This window comes from Cydia amplana, chromosome Z, assembly GCF_948474715.1.
Source record: "Cydia amplana chromosome Z, ilCydAmpl1.1, whole genome shotgun sequence".
Lineage (NCBI taxonomy): Eukaryota > Metazoa > Arthropoda > Insecta > Lepidoptera > Tortricidae > Cydia > Cydia amplana.
The window spans coordinates 5,576,879-5,591,056 of record NC_086096.1 but is presented as its reverse complement, the minus strand read 5'-3'; positions in this window follow the sequence as shown (position 1 = coordinate 5,591,056).

The following is a 14,178-nucleotide window of genomic DNA, read 5'->3' as shown; positions in this document are numbered from 1 at the left end:
GTTGGAGACACGCGGGGCGCAGATGGAGTCGCCAGCCATGGGTCCGGTCTTGGTGCGGTACGTCGGCTGGACACGGGGGGCTCTGATGACGGCGCCGCTTTTCCTTCCAGCGCCGGCATTCGGTGAGGCCACCCATGGCTCCCGCTTGGCGACCTCGGCAGTAGGACACTTGAAGCTCCGTCGCCAGACCGACTTGCGAGTTCGACTCGCACTTGGCCGGTTTTTGTATTGTATATATTTCCAACCTTCCGGAATGTCGGTTTCGGGCAGCAAGGGCAATTTACAACAAATTGAAATATTTTGTCCGTTGCTGGGGTTTTCTTAATTCCCAATTCTTTAGCTTTTCAAATAAGGGTATTACAAAATAGATAATAGCACCCGAATTCAAGTTTGGTAACCGTAGGTGCATAACCGCTCAAAGTCTATCCTTCTTGGGTTGCCACTCCGGCCTCAGCCTTTACCAAATTAAAAAGGGTGCATAAGCCTTTTACTTTGGTGAGTCATAAAAAAGCAAATTCAAGATAATAAAGGTTCAGTTAACAGATACATCCTCTAGACCTCGACGTCGTCTGGGTCGCTGATTCGCCTTTGTTGGGGGACACGCGGGGCGCAGATGGGCCGGCATTTGGAGTCGCCAGCAATGGGTCCAGACTGGGTGCGGTACGTCGGCTGGACACGGGGGGCTCTGATGACTGGCGCCGTTTTTCCTTCCAGCGCCGGCATTCAGTGAGGCCACCCATGGCTCCCGCCTGGGTGCGGCACCTCGGCGGGAGGACACTTGAAGCTCCGTCGCCAGGCCGACGCCTATATGCGCTGCTATGGCTATGCGCGGCTGCAGCGTTAATGCGCAACGTTTACGGTGCGCGTCGCGGTATTAAGCTTTCTGACGGCCGAGTAGGTTCGTGATATAGGCGGATAAATAGAAGAAGAAGAAGTGACCGCGCACCCCGTATGCGTCAATAAGTCACGTCGGGTAGCTGTGTGGGGAGGTTACGCATTTAATCAAGGGGATGAGCAAAAACATTCGAAAAGTGAACTTACCTAAATGTTAAAAATATTATTTTTATCGGCATTAATAACATCTAGGTATTTTTGTTGTATTTCGTCCCTTATTAAACCCAATACAAGTTAAATCGCTTTTTATTTAGACGGGAATATTCCCGAAAAAAACAATCACTTAATAGCTGTTTTTTTATTAATATTGTGTGCCGTCTTTGCAAACTTTTTTTTTTATACCACATAGGTGGCAAACAAGCATACGGGCCGCCTGATGGTAAGCAGTCACCGTAGCCTATGGACGCCTGCAACTCCAGAGGTGTTACATGCTAAAATTGAAATTGATCCTCGACCTATTGGGGAATTTTGTCATAAGCTCATAAGAGAAATAAAATAAGATAGGTAGATAGATTTGTATACCTACGAGGATAGTAGATGGTGCAGTAAAACAATAAAATTAGCAGAACACGTATAATTTAAACACTTTTTATAAAAAAAAAAACAATTTGGTGTCACATCCTGTATACATTTTAATTTTTACAAAATTCACCAAAAACACTTTTGATCGTTCAAACTTATTTAAAACAGCATTAATTGTCTGTCTTCCGCATAGGGGGTAAACATGAAGGTAAAAAAAGAATACGGCTGAAAATTTAGCTGGAAAGAAAAAATGTATTAATGTGGCGAATAGTATGGAAGATGATGGTTGACACGTTGGCGAATGATACCTAAATTTTCCACTTGGTGGTCAACTGGGCCCGCAGAGCACTGAGCCCGCAGGTTCAGTTGCCCACTTCGTTTTTTTTCATAGGTGACTCGACCCACACTAATCGGATAACTCGACCCGCGGGTTCAGTCGACTACTATTTCCTGATAAGGGCCCGCTCAGCCCACGGGTTCAGTCGACTACTATTTATCGATAAGGGCCCGCTGAGCCCGCGGGTCCAGTCGACTACTATTTAACGATAAGGGCCCGCTGAGCCCGCGGGTCCAGTCGACTACTATTTACCACTCGGTGGTCAACTGAGCCCGCAGGTTCAGTTGCCCACTTCGTATTTTTTCGTAGATGAATCGACCCACACTAATCGGATAACTCGCCCCGCGGGCTCATGCCCACACAAACTTTATTTATTTACCTATGTTTCGGCGATCTCGGAAACGTAGATTCATTTCTAATGTGCTCGATAGTCGTGTGAGGCACGAAATCTGTGATTTTTTTTAAAGAATAGCAAATGTTATTTATTTAAAACGACACTTTAATAAGACTTAAATTACATTTAACGATCCATTTTATCTCAAATAAAATTATGACTGCTACAACTACGGTATCCGGATTAACAAATTAATCTTAAAAAACTAAATCATATTGCCTCTGCTTGCGAACTATATTTCCAAACGTTTTCGGTGCACTTGAAACTAAACTTAAATTTCCTTATTGCACAGTACAATATAATGTCAAAAACATAGCCATACAGATGTAGTGCATAATGCCTTGCCCTCGTATTTTCACGGAAACGCCTGAACATGTCATGCTATTTCAGTCAGTGTTAGTACTAAAAGTACCAAGGTTGAATAAAGTAGCATGACAAATACGAGCGATTCCGAGAAAATGCGAGGCTGTATGCACTACATATTTATGTATTCTGATATAAACATAAATTCAAAATAGCCTAACACCAGACTACCTAATTCCCAAAACACAATAAAACTTCAAGTGCACCTGAAATTTGAAATGATAATAAAATAATCTTACAAAACTAAACGATATCTATTCTCTCTTTACCACAGAATATATATTAGTACCATATTTACTTGTTTTTTATATCTGCAAGTATATTTGTTCTTCTCTTCTCAATAACATATATGTACAATAGTAGTATTAGGTAGGTTTTTTTAAGGACAGAACTAATTAAATAACGGTAACATTTACATTCGTAACTGCTCAATGCACAACTCAAGGCTAACTTTATTATCTTCCAATTCCTTTATTTTATCCTTTATGTGGTCATTTATTTCAATAACATCTGGGTCTCTTTTAGTAAATCGTTTCTTTCGCACTTTATCCACGTCTTTTCTAATTAACCTCTGTAATACTACCAGCAGTTGTAGTATGTTCGGTTTCGGCTTTAGCAGCTTGTTGACTTTACTATGCCAACCTTCGATTATGTTATTTGTGCGGTTTATCTGTCCACAGCATGTCCACTTACCAAAATAAATTGAGTTGGGGTCCATCCAGGTTTCGAAAAAGTATTTAATAAAACCATTTGCGATCGTCGTCTTCGGGCCTATAATGTAAACAGTAGAGCCATGCATCTAGCAAATATTCGAATGGCAAATGTGCCAAGGCTGACAGGCGTCTAATGTGGACCTTGCCTAACTTGGACTACTTCAGGCCGACTTCTTTGGCTTTCTACCACAGGCATTTTGTATAGTGGTAGAAACAGCCATCTACTATGACGTCAGGGCAAGTATATACTAAGGCGGATATTAAAGCCTTTTCATAGTCTACTTTTATTCGAGTGGGTTTCCATAATGGAACTCGACACTTTACTAAATTAAACATTATTTTGTAAGTTTTCGCTTTTTTATTAGGTAACAATGCGTACAGCACTGGCACCACGCCGATTTTGTCTCTATCACTACCTAAATCGACATGTAGTGTAACAAGCTGATAGAAATTTCTTTGACAGGACTTAAATGTCCCATCAATATAAAATTCTTTGTATTTTGGCAATAAGTCCTGCAATTCGCTGCATGAAAATATGATAATTCTCTCATCATTGTCTATATAATCAGCGAATAATAAATATTTAAATTTCTGCGGTATGACAACATCAATTTTTTTCTTATAAGTGGCTTTTTTTATTCCTAGTGACTCGTAACGCTTACGATACATTTTTTTCTTTACATTTTCAAATGTCGATATTTTTTTCATTTTGTCCAATCCAGCATCTATGATCTTATCATTAATGGCGTCGTATATCTGCGATACGGGAGTGGTTATGTCATTTACTACTTCTTTATTCAAACGGTCCATAAACTTCTCAATTTCAGTTTCAGGAAAATCTGGATCATGGTTATGTGGAGTCTTGTGAAAAATAACGAAATTTTCACCGTGTGTTTTTACTACAGCATAACACTTACTGTGTGTACACCTCCACAAAGTCGTTTCATCCTTGTTGGTTCTTTTTATACGGTACCGGTAACCAGCTTTTACCATAACTCGCCCCCCTCGTTGTGAAGTTATAAAGTCCATGGCATCCGTACTAGATGTCACGGAGGCACCTGATTTATATGGTTACGGTTGCATATTTACGGTGATGTACCTATATAAATTATATAATATAATTACATAAAAGCGAACACGGAATTCAATGTCGATACAAAGACAGTGACAACGCATATGATGACTGTTACGTCAGCGGTAAATGTGTGCCTGCCAGTAAGCAATTACGAATGCAATGCAATCTCTTTCTATGTAAATAATTAACATATAGTTTGCTAGAACAATTTTAATATGTGACCTATGTGTGTTTCCAAGAAAATTACTGATATTTAAGCCAAAAATAGACCAAAAGACCGTTATATTTACATTGAATTGGGCACAGCTGTAATTAATACTTTATGTAAATATGTTGCCAGCAAATAATTATTTTATAAAATCGCTTATTGATAATACATATTCTTAAATATTACATGTCAGCAATTAAATCTAATCTTATTATGTAAAGAAGCCAAACAAAATACAGAAAACTGTTTAAACATCATCTCGCCCCGCGACCCTCCCTGAGGCCACGGGCTGAATTGACTCTTAGGCGGTAAGTAATGGTAGACTGAGCCCGTGGGCTGAATTGACTCTTAGGCGGTAAGTAATGGTAGACTGAGCCCGTGGGCTGAATTGACTCTTCGGCGGTAAGTAATGGTAGACTGATCCCGCGGGCTGAATTGACTCTTCGGCGGTAAGTAATGGTAGACTGATCCCGCGGGCTGAATTGACTCTTAGGCGGTAAGTAATGGTAGACTGAGCCCATGGGCTGGGTTGACCCTTGGGTCGAGTCGCCCGTGAAGAAAAAAAAATGGTCAACTTAGCCCGTGGGCTCAGTGCTCTGTGCGGGCCCAGTTGACCACCAAGAGAAATTTTCAACCGATTATTTATCGCCCGTCAAACGAGGCTATTTGAATTTTGAGGATTTGTAGTATGCGGATCACAGATATTTAACAAATGGCAAAACAAAAATACACAACAAATAATTAGCTGGTTATAAAAATTGGAATTGGAAAACTAACGTTAAAATTTTAAAATATTTCGGTCTTGAATTTCAGTCAGGAAAGGGGATAAAGGTGGTCTTGAAGTTCAGGGGAAAAAGGGTAAAGGGGACAAATGTGAAGCACACGCAAGGGTGCCAGTAGCTGGATAAAAAACTATTGAAATAACATTTACTAATTTCGGCGAGGTCTTGTTCAAGAGCGTAAGGGCTGGAGAGTTGTTTATTATTATTCTAGATAGTGACCGATGCTTACTTCTGCATTTTGTTGCTCCAGATCTTTTCTTAAACCATTCGAAACGGTCGCATTTTAGCGCCGCAAGCGACGCTTCCTGTCGTAGAATGTGTAAAATGTACATGAGCTGTACTTCATTTTAATTTGTGTTTAGGGTATGGTTCCACCCTTCCACATCCACTTGTTATAGTTCGTTGACGCAACCCATATACGCACCAAATTTTGTAATGTTCCGCTTTCATCCAATAATCCGCGAAACAAATATTTTATAAGAGACCACCTCCTGGAAATATCTAATTTTTAGGGTTCCGCATGCGATCGCCGCCGGCAACACTAATCTTACGGCGTTTTGGTCCAGATCTTTTCTTTAACCGTTCGAAACGGTCACATTTTAGTGCCGCAAGAGACGCTTCCTGTCGTAGAATGTGTAAAATGTACATGAGCTGTACCTACTTCATTTTAATTTGTGTTTAGGCTATGGTTCCACCCTTCCACATCCACTACGTTGTTAGTTCGTTGACGCAACCCATATACGCAACAAATTTTGAAGTGTTCCTCTTTCATCCAATAATCCGCGAAACAAGTAGGTATTTTATAATTTTTTAGACCATCTCCTGGAAATACCTAATTTTTAGGGTTCCGTACCCAAAGGGTAAAAACGAGATATTTGTAATGACATAGTTACCTATTCAGTAACGCTGTTTTATACAAAGAAAATAGTTCTCGATAGCATTTAGCAAACTCTAACAAAAATATTTCTAGTGATTACAGCAATTATATATTTCTTTAGATCTAGGTAGCTCATAATACTGTACAGACTGTACTGTAATACATAGTTATTCAATAGCCTTTTCTTCTTTCATTGATACGTGTGACGTGTACTTGCTACATGTGAGTAATGAGTAACCTCTAATTGTTCTGATTCCATGAGGTCTGTTTAGTGTCGTCTGGTGTGAATTAATTTTGTCTCGTCAATTATGACTTTAAAATATCAGTGGTTCTGTTTCAAATTTTGTACCTCAGTCAGCCAGTCGGTCGGTCAGTGAATTTATTTGACGATTTCGACGGCTGGTCAAAAAATCCAGTAGAGTTGTTATAGTTATATCTATACATCTCTCATTTATCGCAACGTTGATCACCTCGTTTAGCAATGAGCGGCTGCAGGGCTGTGCATAGTAAAGAAAGCATATAACACGTTGCTATATCGAATTAAGCAGGCATTACCATTCGCACTAAATAAGTGCAAGTAAATAAGTAATACAAAGCTCATTCTACTTTTAGTTATAAAGTAAAGTTAGACTAGTAAGTACATCAATTATCTAGTACACCAAGTTAGAAACATCACGGCCGTGCGTGGAGATGCGGGGCTCATTGCGAGAATGGACAAAAGGAGTCCTTGAATGGAAGCCTAGAGCGGACACCCGAGGGAGCGGTAGATCACCGCAACGCTGGATGGACGACATCCGACGACACGGAGGTCAGGACTGATACAAGTAAGTTGTAGGTACACCATCGGAATTGGAATTGATGTTAGTCGTGAAAATACGACAAGGAAGATTAATTAATAATATTATATTTTATTTACCACAAATACTATACAACTACTTACCCTTGAATTCCGATATTATTCCAGAAGAAAAAAAGAAAAACTGCAGTTAAAGTTAAAGCCATAACGAAGAATCTCTTGAGAACTTTTATAGGTCTGATTATAAGAGCTTTTAAGACAAAGACTGTCGGTGAATTTCTATCCAAGCGACATAATAAAGCTATTATAATCATCACAATAAGATAATCATAAACAGACTACATGATCACCTGTGTTATTAAATATAAAATATATGCAGTATGCAGTCAACATGCCTATCAACACTGTCATTGCAGGTATAACTTCACTGCCATAGATATAAATATTAACTGACATGTAGGTACCTAAATTGAAAGCTCTCCCCTTCCTATAGGCTATAATTTTGCAGGATTGCGGCGGCCGCCAGATTTGTGGTTCGTTCTCTTTCTCACATTAACTACTTAATTATTAAGATTAGATGATCTTTGCCGCGTTTATGTTTAATTTCGTTAGATAGACGAATACTCCAGCGGGCAACGATTGGAATAATAATGTGTCTAACATTTATAGGAACTTATCTGGAACTATAATACGCGCTCATGTTTCTACGTAGAATATCCTTTTTTTGTTTTTCTGAACGGGGGTCATGCAATTTAGAAAAGAGGGCTTCTATAGCTGAAAAATACATTTTTATTCGTTTGTTCGGTTTTGGTTGACGGTTGTGACATGTTAAATTTATTTTGACATTGTATGGGCTGCTAGTGTCATATACACCAATTGTATTCTGTTGGTTGCTTGACATAATGATAACTCACAATATAGCCGAAATTAAACACTTTATTGATAACTAACTATAAAAGCGCGACATTATGAATGATAGTGCAAATGAGGACACGCGTGATAGGTTCTAATGCTGAACGTGTACTGACTCGTATTATATTGCTTTACGCAATTGTAAGTAATTTCGCTGAGAATCAGATGGCAATGTGCGGTATGTGGACCGTACAGACATTTTGTCAACAATTCGCATATTTTTGAATAGTTTTCAATAATTTCTGGAGATAATTCAGTGGCAAGACGTTCTACTCTTATGTAAAAGAAAACCGCTCTTCTATCGTGTTTCGCTTGGTCGGTGTTCGCATGCTGCAGTGCAGCTGAGAAGAAACCATTGTTAGGTACCTATCTATGGGCTTTGTAGATTCGGGCATCAACTCGTCACACCAAAATTTTGTTCTAACCGGTCATACCGCCAAAAGCAGTATTATTTGTTTCAACCCGTCACAAGTAGGTTTAGTTCTATTAGGACACATCGTAATTTTGTAGCTATTGGTCACACTGCAAATCTGTTCCTATTCGTCATCCCGTCAAACAGTTCTCACGGGTCACAAGGAGGATACCTAATCAAATTTCGCTACCCGCCAAAAGTGTGGTACAACAAAATTTTGGTGTGACGAGAATCCTGCGTAGCCTGCACATTTTGCGACTTGCACATCACGCTATGTAACTCTTCTCTTTTCGCACGTTTCTACGTACATGTATTATACCTAGAGGATTAACATGGGATTCACGACTTATTCCACTTATGTCAGCTTCCACTTAGGACAGAAAAAAATTATTCCATTAAGGTCATCTCTAACCTAATTGGATTCCAATGAGGACAAAAAAACTGACCTACCTGGAAACCAGTATTGACAGCATGCTAACCTACCTGGACTCCAGTTATGACAGCATGCTGACTTGCCTGGACTCCAATAATGACAGCATGCTGACTTGACTAGACTCCAATAATGACAGCTTGCTGGCTTGACTGGACTCCAATAATGACAGCATGCTGACTTGATTGTAGTCTGACAGTTGGACTCCCGTTATATCTACAAATACGGTTTCGATCATTCCGTCCAACGAAATCCCCTTAACTCTTGTATTCACCGGGATCCCCGGGCAGCAGACTAGGACAGGAGATTTCGGTGAACAGAATGGAAATGGGAATTGGTATTTGTATAATAAAATATTAGTATTTGAAACTAAATATTTATTGACATTTCGTACCACTACTATCTACTGAGAGATACACGATATGGTAAAATTTATTAAATTCAGTCCTTGCTTAAACAAGTCTAATATATCTTGCACGTGCTCTAGTTTAAAGTTTTGAAAGAGAGGACCTTTTCTTAGAGTATTCCAATCGTTTGAGATGAAATGTTCTCGACACACCAGGCGGTTGGTAGGCAAATATAAGTTTTTAGTGAGAAGTAACTGAAGCCTTCGTAAATTTTCAATCTGCGAGACCGGTTCCATCTGGCAACCGGGAAAGACACACGGTCCTGCATCATCGGAATTTCTCGCAAGTTGTTGTGGTTCTTCATACTCATTTTTTTCATTTTTTACAAGTTTTCCAATGTTATCTTGGGTTACCTCCTTCCCTTCCACTGTTTGTGAACAATTAGCGTCCCAAATCCAAGCATTCCAACCAGATAATATCGATTTATGGCTCTGTTCCAAATCACGATTCTCTTTGTTCTGCAACTGAAATTCACGGGATAACGTTACGGAGATGCTTAAAGCTCTCGTGAACCTTCCTGCTGCGTGGGAAGCTTGGGACCTCTGCCTAGCTTACCTTGTACAGCTTGTACCACCTTTTTCTTTAACTTGCCTACGTGCAAAATGGCCCTAAGCCACCTCAATACGTACCTTTCTGTTTTTCTCATTGTTTTCTTATGGTTTTGTATAATTTTATCGCTGTATTAATCTAATTTTAGACTTTTGCAACTTTTTGACATGTTTATTTATGTAACTGACGTAGCCGTCAACTCCCTTCATGTTTCGAATTTCACTACTAAAAAGGCTAGTATGTATACTTTCGGTAAAGGTTATTCAAAATTTCGTTGAAAATCATCGGCGCGCTCAGTCACGCGACGAGGGGCTCCAAGGGGGGCCTTGCGACTTGTAGGCTAGGGAAAAGGCGCACGGAGATCGTAATTGATGGTAGAATTATTTATAGATTACGCCAGGAGAAAGAGGGTTTCTTCAGGGTGCGGGGCCTGGCTTGAGGGCACGGACCCTTAATTTAGAATAATGTTCTGTTAGAGAGCTGGCGATAAACTGAAGTCAAGATGACTGTTGTTCTGCTATACTATATGATATGTGCTATATATTCCACACATGTCAAAAAATACAATAATAAACTAGGTACTACATTTAACACAAGACACTTAACATAAAACTAATAGCTAGGTACTAATACTAGGTAACTAATCAAATAACCCATCCCGAGTCATTCCAGGCGCAAAAGTCCCCAACACGCTCGCTGCGTTTCCGCGTTGAATCGCAATAGATAACCTTTGCACCAGGAATGACCCGGAGCCGATTTTATAGCTGATTTTAGAAACATCAAATCAAATCAAGGGTGAACAGGCACCTTCTGGGCAGACTCGCTCCATCGTAGGCCACGTCTTCGCCTCGGCTAGTCTGTGGCCATGAGTAAGCCCAGTTTTAATAAAAAAAAAACATCTTAGGAACTAGAATTACAAAATTTGAAATTTAAAAATAGTTGTGAACCAGTTATCATTTTCAACAAAATTTTGAGTAACCTTTGCCGAAAGTATACATATTACATACTAGCCTTTTTAGTAGTGAAATTCGAAACATGAAGGGAGTTGACGGCTACGTCAGTTACATAAATAAACATGTCAAAAAGTTGCAAAAGTCTAAAATTAGATTAATACAGCGATTAAATTATACAAAACTATAAGAAAACAACGAGAAAAACAGAAAGGTACGTATTGAGGTGGCTTAGGGCCATTTTGCAAGAAGGAAAGTTAAAGAAAAAGATGGTACAAAGTAAGCTAGGCAGAGGTCCCAAGCTTCTACCGCAGCAGGAAGGTTCACGAGAGCTTTAAGCATCTCCGTAACGTTATCCCGTGACTTTCAGAATGCAGATCAAAGAGAATCGTAATTTGAACATAGCCATAGAACGATATTATCTGGTTGGAATGCTCGGATTTGGAACGCTAATTGTTCACAACAGAGGAAGGGAAGGAGGTAACCCAAGGTAAACGCTACATTACCCCAAAACCCTCGGAAAAAAAACGTTGACGTAGTCTTAAGGCAAAGTTTTTTTTTTTTTTTAGAGAGAGAGTAAATCAGAGAGGTTAAAGGAAAGTAAGTAGAGTAAGTAGGTAAAGTAAGTAAGTCTGTCAGAGGAGAAGAAGGGGTCAAGAGGGAAAGAAAAACCAAGCTCGTAATGGGTATGAGAAATGAGATGAGGGAATGAGTGATACAATGGAAGAAGATGAAAAGATCAAGGAACTTCCCTGCACTCATACATCACCTGTCATAATCACACATTCATAAGTCTCTATCAAAGGAAGGGGATGTGGTTCACGCTCTATGACGCACACTCCTAAGAAGTCCTCGCTATGACTTAGGCTTGTTTAGAGAAGGGAGTTAGTCAGCCGCTCCACTAGAAAGGAGTGATAGGATGAAACGACCAAAGGCTTATTTTAAGAGTTGGTCAACCGCTCAGTTAATATGTACAAAGAATACCCTAGTCGGTTGTCGCGTTACGTGCTCTTCCAATAAATTGATAGAGCACGCAACTGAGCAGCTGGTAGGGTGAAGATGAGGGTGGAGCAATAAAAGTAGGAATTCAGGGGTAAGTCTCTTTTATTTACCAGGTAAGTGGTCAATATGGAACTTCGAGTTACTTAAAAGTCCAATAAACGGCACGAGATAGCTGTAGATACGTAGCGTTAGTAAGGTCGCGCTCAGGCGCGCGGCGTCTAGGAGGGCGCGCTCAGGCGCGCGGCGTCAGGCGCACGCTACGCTTGGAGGAGGTGCGTTCAGGTAGGCGCGCTCGGAGAAGGAGCGCGTTCAGGCACGCACGCTTGAAGATTGAGGCACGCTCAGGCTCGTACGCTGGAGGTAGAGGCGCCCGCTCAGGCACGCACACTCGGAGACAGAGGCGCGCGCTCAGGCACGCACACTCGGAGATAGAGGCGCGCGCTCAGGGCCGCACGCTTGGAGAAAGAGGGGTGCTGAGCAACGCTCGGTTGAAGTTAGAAGCACGCTCAGGAACGCAGGTGTGAACGTAATTATATAAGTACGCAAAAGAGGCTAGAAAAAGTAGCCAAAAAGAGCAAGGGTTTCTTGATAGTGCGGGGCCTGCCTTGGCCCCGCACGGACCCTTAATTTAGAAGAATGCTCGTGTTGAGAGCTGGCGTAAGACTGAAGTCAAGATGACTGTTGTTCTGCTTTTATAGCTGATTTTAGGAACTAGAATTACAAGATTAGATATTTAAAAATAGTTGTGAACCAGTTATGATTTTCAATTAAATTTTGAATAACCTTTGCCGAAAGTATACATACTATTAGCTTTTTAGTAGTGAAATTCGAAACATGAAGGGAATTGATTGCTACGTCAGTTACATAAATAAACATGTCAAAAAGTTGCAAAAGCCCAAAATTAGATTAATACAGCGATTAAATTATACAAAACTATAAAAAAACAATGAGAAAAACAGAAAAGTACGTATTGAGGAGGCCTAGGGCCATTTTGCACGTAGGCAAGTTAAAGAAAAAGGTGGTACAAGCCGTACAAGGTAAGCTAGGCAGAGGTCCCAAGCTTCCCACGCAGCAGGAAGGTTGACGAGTGCTTTAAGCATCTCCGTAACGTTATCCCGTGAATTTCAGATGCCGATCAAAGAGAATCGTAATTTGAAACAGAGCCATAAATCGATATTATCTGGTTGGAATGCTCGGATTTGGAACGCTAATTGTTCACAAACAGAGGAAGGGAAGGAGGTAACCCAAGGTATACGCTACACGGTTTAGAGCCGATTAGAGAGTAGGTTTAGAGCCTACTTAAGTTTGTGGTAGGGGTAGACCTACCACAATAGAAAGAGAGAGAGAGTATAAAATTGACCATAAGGCTTAGGTATTTTTATTTTTTATTTTTTTGCCAGAGTTGGCCTACCGCTCTGGATGAAGAGAAAAAAAAGAAGGGCATTTGACTGATAAGCCACCCAAAAATAAGCCATCCTCAGTTTAATATTTTTAATAATCTGAATACACACAACCCTTGGACGGATTCTCGACAATGACAATGAGTTTGACATTGAATGGCTCCAAGTCAATCATCTACCAGCCTAGCATGAAGTTGCCAAATTAATATTGTCATATACAAACTACCAGACTATTAACCTCTGTAATGCCGTTACCCAGTTAATGTTATTAATAATAATAAATAATAAATATACTTTATTGCACCAGAAACAGCGAATTCTGTATGCCATTGAATAAAAATATCAATGTTATGAATATTACGATTCTTTGAGTATTAAACCAAATATGAAATAATCAAAGTTACGATAAAATGAACACAATTTGAATAATTTAATAAATAATATCTGGGTGACCGAGCTTCGCTCGGCAAACATATAATAACTCGGAAATGCGCGTTTTCCCAGAGATAAGACCTAGCTAGATCGATTTTTCGCCCCCGAAAACCCCTATATACCAAATTTCATCGAAATCGTTAGAGCCGTTTCCGAGATCCCCGAAATATATATACATATATAAATAAATAAATAAATAAGCAAGAATTGTTCATATTACTTACTCCCTAACAAACATGCACTATTTCTGTAATTATATAACCATTTAAGTTGACTTGAGAGTTCGGACCATCTTCCATCTAATTTACCAAATGGTTACACGATTACATAAAGTTCGCTCGATAAAAAATCAACAACCAATTTTGAATGATTAACGCAACGCAAATAAATAAAAACCACCGTTTTATTTGTATTGTATTATTTTACTGAACATTAAGTCGAATTTACCTTATAAAATAAAAAACTATTCTTGAACGTCTTGAACTAAAATATGAACATTTCTGTTCTTAAAAACACCGATCCATGTTTACGCTATTTACTTTTTCTGTATAAATATACTATTTTGCTCAAATCTTTGAGGCATTTATTTGTAAACAGAATTTTTTCCCTTTTAAACAATTCCTTAACGTAGCTCTTCTAGCTTTTGTAAAATTTTCGTTTTTTTTGTAACTTTTGGTTAGCAAATTTAACTTGATTTTTTTAATTCTTTGAGTTTGGCAAGTA